At 41.6% G+C, this 12,092-nt stretch overlaps 12 non-coding genes across 12 annotated transcripts; all 12 read right to left on the bottom strand.

The window, feature by feature from the left end:
- Nucleotides 1-258: 258 nt before the first annotated feature.
- Trnaa-ugc lies at nt 259-330 on the bottom strand. The gene has a single exon. It is a non-coding gene; the product is annotated as a tRNA-Ala (tRNA).
- A 250-nt stretch (nt 331-580) lies between these two features.
- On the bottom strand, nt 581-723 carry Trnal-uaa. The gene is made up of 2 exons: nt 687-723; nt 581-625 (listed from the first exon to the last, which is right to left on the bottom strand). It is a non-coding gene; the product is annotated as a tRNA-Leu (tRNA).
- Nucleotides 724-1,438: 715 nt separating this feature from the next.
- On the bottom strand, nt 1,439-1,581 carry Trnal-uaa. Its single transcript has 2 exons — nt 1,545-1,581; nt 1,439-1,483 (listed from the first exon to the last, which is right to left on the bottom strand). It is a non-coding gene; the product is annotated as a tRNA-Leu (tRNA).
- A 715-nt stretch (nt 1,582-2,296) lies between these two features.
- Nucleotides 2,297-2,439, bottom strand: Trnal-uaa. Its single transcript has 2 exons — nt 2,403-2,439; nt 2,297-2,341 (listed from the first exon to the last, which is right to left on the bottom strand). It is a non-coding gene; the product is annotated as a tRNA-Leu (tRNA).
- A 715-nt stretch (nt 2,440-3,154) lies between these two features.
- On the bottom strand, nt 3,155-3,297 carry Trnal-uaa. Its single transcript has 2 exons — nt 3,261-3,297; nt 3,155-3,199 (listed from the first exon to the last, which is right to left on the bottom strand). It is a non-coding gene; the product is annotated as a tRNA-Leu (tRNA).
- A 715-nt stretch (nt 3,298-4,012) lies between these two features.
- Trnal-uaa lies at nt 4,013-4,155 on the bottom strand. The gene is made up of 2 exons: nt 4,119-4,155; nt 4,013-4,057 (listed from the first exon to the last, which is right to left on the bottom strand). It is a non-coding gene; the product is annotated as a tRNA-Leu (tRNA).
- Nucleotides 4,156-4,862: 707 nt separating this feature from the next.
- Nucleotides 4,863-5,005, bottom strand: Trnal-uaa. Its single transcript has 2 exons — nt 4,969-5,005; nt 4,863-4,907 (listed from the first exon to the last, which is right to left on the bottom strand). It is a non-coding gene; the product is annotated as a tRNA-Leu (tRNA).
- A 715-nt stretch (nt 5,006-5,720) lies between these two features.
- Nucleotides 5,721-5,863, bottom strand: Trnal-uaa. The gene is made up of 2 exons: nt 5,827-5,863; nt 5,721-5,765 (listed from the first exon to the last, which is right to left on the bottom strand). It is a non-coding gene; the product is annotated as a tRNA-Leu (tRNA).
- A 716-nt stretch (nt 5,864-6,579) lies between these two features.
- Trnal-uaa lies at nt 6,580-6,722 on the bottom strand. The gene is made up of 2 exons: nt 6,686-6,722; nt 6,580-6,624 (listed from the first exon to the last, which is right to left on the bottom strand). It is a non-coding gene; the product is annotated as a tRNA-Leu (tRNA).
- A 393-nt stretch (nt 6,723-7,115) lies between these two features.
- Nucleotides 7,116-7,187, bottom strand: Trnaa-ugc. Its single transcript has one exon. It is a non-coding gene; the product is annotated as a tRNA-Ala (tRNA).
- Nucleotides 7,188-7,437: 250 nt separating this feature from the next.
- On the bottom strand, nt 7,438-7,580 carry Trnal-uaa. Its single transcript has 2 exons — nt 7,544-7,580; nt 7,438-7,482 (listed from the first exon to the last, which is right to left on the bottom strand). It is a non-coding gene; the product is annotated as a tRNA-Leu (tRNA).
- Nucleotides 7,581-11,794: 4,214 nt separating this feature from the next.
- Trnal-uaa lies at nt 11,795-11,938 on the bottom strand. The gene is made up of 2 exons: nt 11,902-11,938; nt 11,795-11,839 (listed from the first exon to the last, which is right to left on the bottom strand). It is a non-coding gene; the product is annotated as a tRNA-Leu (tRNA).
- Between the last annotated feature and the right edge of the window lie 154 nt (nt 11,939-12,092).

Here is a 12,092-nt window from a genome sequence, read left to right as displayed (position 1 = left end):
AGCATCATGGCAGGTTTAATCGACAGTGCCAAAACCGAATGGCCGTCAGAAAATACCGCTGGGACGACAAAATCCGGTTTCTACCAATAGAAGAAAAAGAAGGATAAGAAAGATTATGCCCTATCGTTTTGCAAGTACTGGTTTGATCACTGGGTATTTACACTTTTCACGAGATATTCGTAAGAATGTGGAATGTTGTTTCATTCTGTTGGCAGACATGACAATGATCTTTTTTTTTAAATGAAAGCGATTATAGTATGGAGTTGCGGAGGATTAAACTCCGGGCTTTTCGCATGCAAAGCGAACACTCTACCACTGAGTTACAACCCCTTGAAAATAGTCCCTACCAGTATGTTCCTGATACTTGCTTTTTACCTCTCGATTATTTGCACTACATTGGAGTTTTAGAGGATTGAACTCTGGTTTTTTCACATGCGAAGCGAGCACTCTACCTCTGAATTACAACCCCTTAACTTATGTCCGTTTGCTTTGAGTGACTGTTAACTATTGCGACACGTATGTGTTTTCAATGGAGAAGAAGATTTAAAGTAAAAAAGAATAAAACTTTAAAGGAAGGTTTTGTCAAGAGTGGGGTTCGAACCCACGCCTTCTTCGAAGACCAGAGTGCCAAGTAAGGGAAATCACAAGATTACCCATTAATCTATTATTTGAATTTGAATTAGAATCTTAAGTCTGGCGCCTTAACCACTCGGCCATCTTGACATTGTTATCGCAATGGCTACTTATATTGCAATGTGGCGTAAACTAGGTGTATTGAGAAGAGCACACAATTGTAACTATGACAGGGCAAAATATCAATAATTAATGGCAATTGTATGCTTTTCTGTTCAATTTTCGAGGATCATGGCAGGTTTAATCGACAGTGCCACAACCGAATGGCCGTCAGAAAATACCGCTGGGACGACAAAAGCCGGTTTCTACCAGTAGAAGAAAAAGAAGGATAAGAAAGATTATGCCCTATCGTTTTGCAAGTACTGGTTTGATCACTGGGTATTTACACTTTTCACAAGATATTCGTAAGAATGTGGAATATAGTTTCATTCTGTTGGCAGACATGACAATGATCTTTTTTTCAAAATGAAAGCGGTTATAGTATGGAGTTGCGGAGGATTGAACTCCGGGATTTTCGCATGCAAAGCGAACACTCTACCACTGAATTATAACCCCCTGACAATCGAGACAACCAGTATGTTCCTGATACTTGCTTTTTACCTCTCGATTATTTGCACTACATTGGAGTTTCGGAGGATTGAACTCTGGGCTTCTCACATGCGAAGCGAGCATTCTACCTATGAGTTACAAATCATTAAATTATGCCCGTTTGCTTTGAGTGACTGTTAACGATTGCGACACGTATGTGTTTTCAATGGAGAAGAAGATTTAAAGTAAAAAAGAATATAACTTGAAAGGAAGGTTTTGTCAAGAGTGGGGTTCGAACCCACGCCTTCTTCGAAGACCAGAATGCCAAGTAACGGATATCACAAGATTACCTATTTATCTATTATTTGAATTTGAATTAGAATCTTAAGTCTGGCGCCTTAACCACTCGGCCATCTTGACATTGTTATCGCAATGGCTACTTATATTGCAATGTGGCGTAAACTAGGTGAATTGAGAAGAGCACACAATTGTAACTATGACAGGGCAAAATATCAATAATTAATGGCAATTGTATGCTTTTCTATTCAATTTTCGAAGATCATGGCAGGTTTAATCGACAGTGCCACAACCGAATGGCCGTCAGAAAATACCGCTGGGACGACAAAAGCCGGTTTCTACCAGTAGAAGAAAAAGAAGGATATGAAAGATTATGCCCTATCGTTTTGCAAGTACTGGTTTGATCACTGGGTATTTACACTTTTCACAAGATATTCGTAAGAATGTGGAATATAGTTTCATTCTGTTGGCAGACATGACAATGATCTTTTTTTCAAAATGAAAGCGGTTATAGTATGGAGTTGCGGAGGATTGAACTCCGGGATTTTCGCATGCAAAGCGAACACTCTACCACTGAATTATAACCCCCTGACAATCGAGACTACCAGTATGTTCCTGATACTTGCTTTTTACCTCTCGATTATTTGCACTACATTGGAGTTTCGGAGGATTGAACTCTGGGCTTCTCACATGCGAAGCGAGCATTCTACCTCTGAGTTACAAATCCTTAAATTATGCCCGTTTGCTTTGAGTGACTGTTAACGATTGCGACACGTATGTGTTTTCAATGGAGAAGAAGATTTAAAGTAAAAAAGAATATAACTTAAAAGGAAGGTTTTGTCAAGAGTGGGGTTCGAACCCACGCCTTCTTCGAAGACCAGAATGCCAAGTAACGGATATCACAAGATTACCTATTTATCTATTATTTGAATTTGAATTAGAATCTTAAGTCTGGCGCCTTAACCACTCGGCCATCTTGACATTGTTATCGCAATGGCTACTTATATTGCAATGTGGCGTAAACTAGGTGAATTGAGAAGAGCACACAATTGTAACTATGACAGGGCAAAATATCAATAATTAATGGCAATTGTATGCTTTTCTATTCAATTTTCGAAGATCATGGCAGGTTTAATCGACAGTGCCACAACCGAATGGCCGTCAGAAAATACCGCTGGGACGACAAAAGCCGGTTTCTACCAGTAGAAGAAAAAGAAGGATAAGAAAGATTATGCCCTATCGTTTTGCAAGTACTGGTTTGATCACTGGGTATTTACACTTTTCACAAGATATTCGTAAGAATGTGGAATATAGTTTCATTCTGTTGGCAGACATGACAATGATCTTTTTTTTTAAATGAAAGCGGTTATAGTTTGGAGTTGCGGAGGATTGAACTCCGGGATTTTCGTATGCAAAGCGAACACTCTACCACTGAGTTATAACCCCCTGACAATCGAGACTACCAGTATGTTCCTGATACTTGCTTTTTACCTCTCGATTATTTGCACTACATTGGAGTTTCGGAGGATTGAACTCTGGGCTTCTCACATGCAAAGCGAGCATTCTACCTCTGAGTTACAAATCCTTAAATTATGCCCGTTTGCTTTGAGTGACTGTTAACGATTGCGGCACGTATGTGTTTTCAATGGAGAAGAAGATTTAAAGTAAAAAAGAATATAACTTGAAAGGAAGGTTTTGTCAAGAATGGGGTTCGAACCCACGCCTTCTTCGAAGACCAGAATGCCAAGTAACGGATATCACAAGATTACCTATTTATCTATTATTTGAATTTGAATTAGAATCTTAAGTCTGGCGCCTTAACCACTCGGCCATCTTGACATTGTTATCGCAATGGCTACTTATATTGCAATGTTGCGTAAACTAGGTGTATTGAGAAGAGCACACAATTGTAACTATGACAGGGCAAAATATCAATAATTAATGGCAATTGTATGCTTTTCTATTCAATTTTCGAAGATCATGGCAGGTTTAATCGACAGTGCCACAACCGAATGGCCGTCAGAAAATACCGCTGGGACGACAAAAGCCGGTTTCTACCAGTAGAAGAAAAAGAAGGATAAGAAAGATTATGCCCTATCGTTTTGCAAGTACTGGTTTGATCACTGGGTATTTACACTTTTCACAAGATATTCGTAAGAATGTGGAATATAGTTTCATTCTGTTGGCAGACATGACAATGATCTTTTTTTTTAAATGAAAGCGGTTATAGTTTCGAGTTGCGGAGGATTGAACTCCGGGATTTTCGCATGCAAAGCGAACACTCTACCACTGAATTATAACCCCCTGACAATCGAGACTACCAGTATGTTCCTGATACTTGCTTTTTACCTCTCGATTATTTGCACTACATTGGAGTTTCGGAGGATTGAACTCTGGGCTTCTCACATGCGAAGCGAGCATTCTACCTCTGAGTTACAAATCCTTAAATTATGCCCGTTTGCTTTGAGTGACTGTTAACGATTGCGACACGTATGTGTTTTCAATGGAGAAGAAGATTTAAAGTAAAAAAGAATATAACTTGAAAGGAAGGTTTTGTCAAGAGTGGGGTTCGAACCCACGCCTTCTTCGAAGACCAGAATGCCAAGTAACGGATATCACAAGATTACCTATTTATCTATTATTTGAATTTGAATTAGAATCTTAAGTCTGGCGCCTTAACCACTCGGCCATCTTGACATTGTTACCGCAATGGCTACTTATATTGCAATGTGGCGTAAACTAGGTGTATTGAGAAGAGCACACAATTGTAACTATGACAGGGCAAAATATCAATAATTAATGGCAATTGTATGCTTTTCTATTCAATTTTCGAAGATCATGGCAGGTTTAATCGACAGTGCCACAACCGAATGGCCGTCAGAAAATACCGCTGGGACGACAAAAGCCGGTTTCTACCAGTAGAAGAAAAAGAAGGATAAGAAAGATTATGCCCTATCGTTTTGCAAGTACTGGTTTGATCACTGGGTATTTACACTTTTCACGAGATATTCGTAAGAATGTTGTTTCATTCTGTTGGCAGACATGACAATGATCTTTTTTTTTAATGAAAGCGATTATAGTATGGAGTTGCGGAGGATTGAACTCCGGGCTTTTCGCATTCAAAGCGAACACTCTAGCACTGAGTTACAACCACTTAAAAATAAATACTATCAGTATGTTCCTGATACTTGCTTTTTACCTCTCGATTATTTGCACTACATTGAAGTTTTGGAGGATTGAAGTCTGGTCTTTTCACATGCGAAGCGAGCACTCTACCTCTGAGTTACAACCCCTTAACTTATGTCGGTTTGCTTTGAGTGACTTTTAACTATTGCGACACGTATTTGTTTTCAATGGAGAAGAAGATTTAAAGTAAAAAAGAATAAAACTTGAAAGGAAGGTTTTGTCAAGAGTGGGGTTCGAACCCACGCCTTCTTTGAAGACCAGAATGCCAAGTAACGGATATCACAAGATTACCCATTAATCTATTATTTGAATTTGAATTAGAATCTTAAGTCTGGCGCCTTAACCACTCGGCCATCTTGACATTGTTATCGCAATGGCTACTTATATTGCAATGTGGCGTAAACTAGGTGTATTGAGAAGAGCACACAATTGTAACTATGACAGGGCAAAATATCAATAATTAATGGCAATTGTATGCTTTTCTATTCAATTTTCGAAGATCATGGCAGGTTTAATCGACAGTGCCACAACCGAATGGCCGTCAGAAAATACCGCTGGGACGACAAAAGCCGGTTTCTACCAGTAGAAGAAAAAGAAGGATAAGAAAGATTATGCCCTATCGTTTTGCAAGTACTGGTTTGATCACTGGGTATTTACACTTTTCACAAGATATTCGTAAGAATGTGGAATATAGTTTCATTCTGTTGGCAGACATGACAATGATCTTTTTTTTTAAATGAAAGCGGTTATAGTTTCGAGTTGCGGAGGATTGAACTCCGGGATTTTCGCATGCAAAGCGAACACTCTACCACTGAATTATAACCCCCTGACAATCGAGACTACCAGTATGTTCCTGATACTTGCTTTTTACCTCTCGATTATTTGCACTACATTGGAGTTTCGGAGGATTGAACTCTAGTCTTTTCACATGCGAAGCGAGCACTCTACCTATGAGTTACAACCCCTTAACTTATGCCCGTTTGCTTTGAGTGACTGTTAACTATTGCGACACGTATGTGTTTTCAATGGAGAAGAAGATTTAAAGTAAAAAAGAATAAAACTTGAAAGGAAGGTTTTGTCAAGAGTGGGGTTCGAACCCACGCCTTCTTCGAAGACCAGAATGCCAAGTAACGGATATCACAAGATTACCCATTAATCTATTATTTGAATTTGAATTAGAATCTTAAGTCTGGCGTCTTAACCACTCGGCCATCTTGACATTGTTATCGCAATGGCTACTTATATTGCAATGTGGCGTAAACTAGGTGTATTGATAAGAGCACACAATTGTAACTATGACAGGGCAAAATATCAATAATTAATGGCAATTGTATGCTTTTCTGTTCAATTTTCGAGCATCATGGCAGGTTTAATCGACAGTGCCACAACCGAATGGCCGTCAGAAAATACCGCTGGGACGACAAAGCCGGTTTCTACCAGTAGAAGAAAAAAAGGATAAGAAAGATTATGCCCTATCGTTTTGCAAGTACTGGTTTGATCACTGGGTATTTACACTTTTCACGAGATATTCGTAAGAATGTGGAATGTAGTTTCATTCTGTTGGCAGACATGACAATGTTTTATTTTTTTCAAAATGAAAGCGATTACAGTATGGAGTTTCTGGAGGATTGAACACCGGGCTTTTCGCATGCAAAGCGAACACTCTACCACTGAGTTACAACCCCTCGACCATCGAGACTACCAGTATGTTCCTGATACTTGCTTTTTACCTCTCGATTATTTGCACTACATTGGAGTTTCGGAGGATTGAACTCTGGGCTTCTCACATTCGAAGCGAGCATTCTACCTCTGAGTTACAAATCCTTAAATTATGCCCGTTTGCTTTGAGTGACTGTTAACGATTGCGACACGTATGTGTTTTCAATGGAGAAGAAGATTTAAAGTAAAAAAGAATATAACTTGAAAGGAAGGTTTTGTCAAGAGTGGGGTTCGAACCCACGCCTTCTTCGAAGACCAGAATGCCAAGTAACGGATATCACAAGATTACCTATTTATCTATTATTTGAATTTGAATTAGAATCTTAAGTCTGGCGCCTTAACCACTCGGCCATCTTGACATTGTTATCGCAATGGCTACTTATATTGCAATGTGGCGTAAACTAGGTGTATTGAGAAGAGCACACAATTGTAACTATGACAGGGCAAAATATCAATAATTAATGGCAATTGTATGCTTTTCTATTCAATTTTCGAAGATCATGGCAGGTTTAATCGACAGTGCCACAACCGAATGGCCGTCAGAAAATACCGCTGGGACGACAAAAGCCGGTTTCTACCAGTAGAAGAAAAAGAAGGATAAGAAAGATTATGCCCTATCGTTTTGCAAGTACTGGTTTGATCACTGGGTATTTACACTTTTCACGAGATATTCGTAATAATGTGGAATGTTGTTTCATTCTGTTGGCAGACATGACAATGATCTTTTTTTTTAAATGAAAGCGATTATAGTATGGAGTTGCGGAGGATTGAACTCCGGGCTTTTCGCATGCAAAGCGAACACTCTACCACTGAGTTACAAACCCTTGACAATCGAGACTACCAGTATGTTCCTGATACTTGCTTTTTACCTCTCGATTATTTGCACTACATTGGAGTTTTATAGGATTGAACTCTGGTCTTTTCACATGCGAAGCGAGCACTCTACCTCTGAGTTACAACCCCTTAACTTAAGTCCGTTTGCTTTGAGTGACTGTTAACTATTGCGACACGTATGTGTTTTCAATGGAGAAGAAGATTTAAAGTAAAAAAGAATAAAACTTTAAAGGAAGGTTTTGTCAAGAGTGGGGTTCGAACCCACGCCTTCTTCGAAGACCAGAATGCCAAGTAACGGATATCACAAGATTACCTATTAATCTATTATTTGAATTTGAATTAGAATCTTAAGTCTGGCGCCTTAACCACTCGGCCATCTTGACATTGTTATCGCAATGGCTACTTATATTGCAATGTGGCGTAAACTAGGTGTATTGAGAAGAGCACACAATTGTAACTATGACAGGGCAAAATATCAATAATTAATGGCAATTGTATGCTTTTCTATTCAATTTTCGAGGATCATTGCAGGTTTAATCGACAGTGCCACAACCGAATGGCCGTCAGAAAATACTGCTGGGACGACAAAAGCCGGTTTCTACCAGTAGAAGAAAAAGAAGGATAAGAAAGATTATGCCCTATCGTTTTGCAAGTACTGGTTTGATCACTGGGTATTTACACTTTTCACGAGATATTCGTAAGAATGTGGAATGTAGTTTCATTCTGTTGGCAGACATGACAATGTTTTTTTTTTTTTTTTCAAAATGAAAGCGATTACAGTATGGAGTTTCTGGAGGATTGAACACCGGGCTTTACGCATGCAAAGCGAACACTCTACCACTGAGTTACAACCCCTTGACAATCGAGACTACCAGTATGTTCCTGATACTTGCTTTTTACCTCTCGATTATTTGCACTACATTGGAGTTTTGGAGGATTGAACTCTGGTCTTTTCACATGCGAAGCAAGCACTCTAACTCTGAGTTACAACCCCTTAACTTATGTCCGTTTGCTTTGAGTGACTATTAACTATTGCGACACGTATGTGTTTCCAATGGAGAAGAAATGATGTCGTCTGCTCGCCTGCGCCCTTAGTGGCTGCGGTGATTTCGGCTCTCGACTTTTTGTCTTATTTATACGTGGAAAAGTGCTTCTAGTTTCGTGTGCTTTACATTTCTGGTGATGTTAATTCGTCGGGATCCTGTTTTAATCTATTTGGCTGTGCTTCTGCCCCCCATCTTGCTAAATATTTCGGTATTTCGCTGGTGTTGTTGTTCCATACCCACTGTACCTGTCACTTACGTAAAGTGCCTGAGGCATTGTCTCGGAGAAGCCTCTTCTCTCTTCAACCGTCCACTTCTAGTCAGATAAAACTCGATGATGCTATACTTAATATCATCCGCAATCTTGGCATCTCGCGTGAACCGGGTATGGGCCAGGGTGTTGTTTACAACTCTCGAGTCAAACGTCCGGGTAAGCGCGGTGTCAGAGCTGGCAAGGCGGCGAGGAGTGCAAGAGCGGCGAAGAAATTCGTGCCCTTTGCTCTCGTTAACGCAAGATCCCTACTCAAGAGGGTTGACGTCATCACTCATCATCTCATTACTTATGATCTGGATCTGCTTGCCGTCACTGAGACCTGGCTCAACGAGCGCCACGGTGACGATGACCTGCTGAACATCTGCCCCACTGGGTTCAGCGCCGTTCACTCCGCCAGACTGGGTGGAAGGAGAGGAGGAGGAGTAGCTCTCATCTACCGTGAATCTTATCAGATCCATGTTGTCTCCTTTGGATACACTGCCACATCATTTGAGTACTTGATGGTTCTTCTCCAGTGCAATTCTACCTGCATCCGTCTCGCTCGTTATCTTCTATCGCCCCCCTTCTCAGTCTACGAAATGCAGCGACGGCCAATTCCTGTCGGATTTCTCCGGCTTTCTTCAATTGCTCGTGGTATCCAGCGGCAAGTTCCTAGGTGTTGGCGATTTTAACATTCACGTCGACGTGGCGGGAAACTCCACTTCCTGTAAGTTTCTCACCCTTCTTGACTCTTTTGGCCTCTCCCAACACATCCGAGGCATCACTCATCTTGATGGCCACACTCTCGATCTCGTTATTTCGCGTATCTCCGACAACGTCGTCTGTGAATGCATGGTGTCTACTTTAATAGAAGATCAATTTGCCATTCATACGCTCATTCGTGCCCATTGGCCTGTGCGCCCACAGAAAAGAATTACGTATCGTGAGCTAGACCGCATTGATGCCGACTGCTTCATGTCTGATTTGCTCAGTCTCTCTCTTTTTACTGATCCATCTGATGACCTCAACATACTGCTTGAACAATACAACGCCGACCTTTCGCTGCTACTCGACAAACATGCGCCTGAGCGTTCGAAGGTGATAACTGTCCGGCCGGCAAATCCTTGGGTGTCTACAGATGTCTTGGCTATCAGAAGAAGGTGCAGAGCATCGGAACGTCGATGGAGAAATCGGAAGAAAAAGGGTCTAGCACTCGAGATTGACAGGGAGATCGTCCGTAACCTGTTAAAAGAAAAATGCCATCTGCTCAAGAAAGAGAAGTCGTCGTTCCTCAACGAAAAGATCGTGGAGGCTGAGGGAAAAAAGTCACTTTTCAATATCGTCGACTCGTTTCTTCTTAAGAAGCCGGGTCTTAAGCTTCCTTGCCATGACTCCCTTCCTGATCTTGTCAGCCGTTTCAGTGATCACTTTCTGAAGAAGGTGACCGATATCAGGGCCAGCCTTGACGACGTTGCTTTTTGCTCCTCTGCCACTGCCACTGCTGATGCTGATGTGTCCAGCGACGTCCCCTCTTTCTCTTCGTTTGAATGTGTTTCGGTGTGTGAAATTGCTGCTCTAATTAAAGAATGGCCTTCCAAATCCTCCTCTCGTGATCCGATTCCCACCTCTCTTCTAAAGAAATTTGCAGATGTACTTGCTGTTCCTATTGCCTCTATTGTGAATCTGTCGCTGTCCTCCGGTATTTTGCCTGGTGAAATGAAACTTGCTTTTGTCTCTCCTCTCCTGAAGAAACCGAGCCTCTGTGTGGATGATCTTAATAACTATCGACCTGTATCTCTGCTCTCTTTTCTATCTAAACTTGTCGAGCGTGTGGTTGCCAAGCAACTTTCAAGTCACTTACTGGCCGGTGATCTCTACGTCCCTGTCCAGTCGGCATACAGGCCGAATCATTCAACGGAGACAGCATTGCTCAAGGTTTTTAATGATCTCTTGCTGAGTGTGGATAGTGGTGATGCGGCTGTTTTGGCCCTGCTGGACCAGAGCGCAGCCTTTGATACCATTGACCACTCAATCCTATTGAGTAGACTCACGCGTCGATTCGGCATTACTGGCTCTGTACTTACCTGGTTTCGGTCATATCTTTACGATCGCTTTCAATCTGTTTCTATCTCTGGAGTAACTTCTGCTGCTGTTTATCTTTCATTCGGCGTGCCCCAAGGATCTGTACTTGGCCCCGTCCTTTTCACTCTGTATAACAGCCCTATCCATTCCATTTCGCTGAAGCACGGTGTGACGGATCACTACTATGGCGACGACGACCAGAAGTATGTTTCATTCCACCTTACCCCTGACTACTCCGAGCAGTGTCGGGCTTTCTCCACACTCTCCGCCTGCGTTGGTGAAACAAAGCAGTGGATGGCAGAAAATCGGATAAAGTTCAATGACTCAAAGTCTGATGCAATCGTCGTGTACTCGAAGACCAGCCGATGTAAACCTGCTGATTTTCCTCTTGCCATTGGTGATGCGTCCATCACTCCGTCCGATTCTGTTCGAAACCTTGAGATCACCATTGATAAGCACTTGACTATGCATCTGCAGATCAACAAGACGTGTAGAAGTGCCTTATTCCACCTCCGCAGGATTGCAAGAATTAGAAAATTCCTCTCACGATCGGCTGCCGTCTAACTGGTCTCCGCATTTGTCCTGTCTCACATTGACTATGGGAATTCTCTTCTCGCCGGACTCCCGTCATCTCGGTTGGAACCTATAAAGAAGGTCTTGTATGCTGCTGCTCGAGTCGTCACCGGAGCCCGACGTCGCGATGCCATGACCCCTCATCTGCGGGAGCTTCACTGGCTGCCAGTCCCTTATCGGGTTGACTTCAACATCGCGGTGCTGACGTACCGCTGCCTCAATCGTTGTGCTCCTTCCTACTTGTCCAGCCTAATATCTCGCCGAGTAGTCGACGGTCGAGGTGGTCGTGTTCTGAGGTCCTCCGTTGCCCCCTCTGCTCTTTATGATCTTGTTCCGCCTTCGATTCATGTGAAATCTTACGGCAATAGAGCATTTTCTAATTATGCACCTACTGTTTGGAACAAACTCCCTGTGTCTGTTCGCTCAGCCTCTTCTCTTCCTCGCTTCCGTACTGCACTTAAAACTCACTTTTTCTGTATTGCGTATAAATAATTACTTCCCTGCTTCAGTCGTGAGCCAAAAGGCGCCTTTGATCATCTGTGCTTATGTAAAATTGCGCCTCATAGAAATGCAATATATTATTATTATTATTATTATTATTAAGAAGATTTAAAATAAAAAAGAATAAAACTTGAAAGGAAGGTTTTGTCAAGAGTGGGGTTCGAACCCACGCCTTCTTCGAAGACCAGAATGCCAAGTAACGGATATCACAAGATTACCTATTAATTTTTTTTTTTGAATTTGAATTAGAATCTTAAGTCTGGCGCCTTAACCACTCGGCCATCTTGACATTGTTATCGCAATGGCTACTTATATTGCAATGTGGCGTAAACTAGGTGTATTGAGAAGAGCACACAATTGTAACTATGACAGGGCAAAATATCAATAATTAATGGCAATTGTATGCTTTTCTGTTCAATTTTCGAGGATCATGGCAGGTTTAA

Source organism: Daphnia pulicaria, chromosome 1 (genome assembly GCF_021234035.1).
Source record: "Daphnia pulicaria isolate SC F1-1A chromosome 1, SC_F0-13Bv2, whole genome shotgun sequence".
In the NCBI taxonomy this organism is placed as follows: Eukaryota; Metazoa; Arthropoda; class Branchiopoda; order Diplostraca; family Daphniidae; genus Daphnia; species Daphnia pulicaria.
Note: the sequence above shows the minus strand (reverse complement) of the source record. Positions and strands in the feature narration are given on the sequence as shown.